Source organism: Seriola lalandi, unplaced genomic scaffold (genome assembly GCF_002814215.2).
Source record: "Seriola lalandi dorsalis isolate HSWRI2012SDOR001 ecotype SW California unplaced genomic scaffold, Sedor1 jcf7180002053359, whole genome shotgun sequence".
NCBI classification, from domain to species: Eukaryota; Metazoa; Chordata; class Actinopteri; order Carangiformes; family Carangidae; genus Seriola; species Seriola lalandi.
The window spans coordinates 31,850-33,250 of NW_019523912.1; the positions used below are offsets into that span (position 1 = coordinate 31,850).

The window sequence follows — 1,401 nt, forward strand, 5'->3', positions numbered from 1 at the left end:
GCCTAAGTGCCTTTGAGCATTGGACTGAAGCCCTGATTCCTCCAGTAGCAGCACTGTGTTAACTCAGACTCAGACGATGAATCATGTGAATCCAATTTTATCCACTTTTACCTTCATTTTAGGATAGGGACACACACACACACACACACACACACACAGTTTATTTGATCTGTGATCAGAAGCAGCTTCTGGCTCGGCTCAGTGAACAGCGGAGATTTAATAAAACAGATCTTTGGTGATTTTCAGTATCACAGGACGAGTTGTTGAGGCTGGTGGCGGCGATCTGATGTTTTCACTGCTTGTCTGTTGGAAAGATCAAACAAACACATGGACAGTTCACATGAGCGGAGTCCAGATTTTAAACCGTAAAATAAAACTGTTTGATTAGGTGAAAAAAACACAGAGTTCATGTCGATGAACTACTAATAAAAAAACACATTTCACATCGTGTTTTGCTTCTCACACATTCAAGAAAGTCTGAAGTAAAATTCATTGCAGCTCGTTTGATAGTTGTTGAGATATTTCACTCAAAACCCCAAAATGTCGACTTCAGTTTGTCACTGGAGGAAAAAGCAGGAGGTTCAGAGCTGACAAACATCTGGGGCTCTAGTTAGTGTAGTGTCGAGTTCTGTATAAACCGATGTTGGAAACATGTTTTAAGTCTGAGAATAACAAGAGTATAACTATAATGTAGCTCCTTTGAAGTGCTGCAGCATCATGGCACAGAATAACTTATACTGTTTGTGTTATACACCGACACTAATTCTGACTCTGCAGCTGCTGGAGCCAGAGTCAAATATAAATGTAAATATTTACAGTTTCGAGAGAGAAATTTACGTTTATGATCCTTTTAATGGCAAGAAAGTCGCTGAAACTGAGCGAAGCTTCATGTTAAATAAAGTTTTAAGACAAGTCGTTCCATGTATAGAAGAAGCATGTGTGTGTGTATTGATCGTTCCAGCATTTAACGCACACATGTGACTCCAGGCCGAGTCTGAACCTGATGCTGGTGCTACTGATGTTTTATTTTATTATTATCATTTATTGAATATTGATTCATCTATTCAATTATTTTCTTCATTTATCTTTTATCATTCAGTCTCTAAGACGTCAACAGGTGTGAGTTCAAATCAGTTTAATTGACTAATAGTTTCAGGTTTAGTGTCTTTAGTTGTGTGTGTGTGTGTGTGTGTGTGTGTGTGTGTACGTGTGTGTGTGTGTGTGTGTGTGTGTGTGTGTGTGTGTGTGTGTGTGTGTGTGTGTGTGTGTGTGTGTGTGTTCTCCATTGACATGCTAATATCCGTCCTGACCCAGAAGCCTGTCTGACCTGGTTGGTCTTTTTGTCCTGTGGAGGAAGAAAACTCTCAACAGCCAATCAGAGCGAGGGGGGGGGGGGGGGGG

The 1,401-nt window shown here is 40.5% G+C and overlaps 1 protein-coding gene across 1 annotated transcript in view; it reads left to right on the top strand.

Annotated features, from left to right (window-relative positions):
* LOC111651070 (receptor-type tyrosine-protein phosphatase zeta-like) overlaps positions 1-1,401 on the top strand; it is a 36,043-nt gene that overhangs the window by 1,931 nt on the left and 32,711 nt on the right. The gene's annotated exons all lie outside the window — the stretch shown is intronic.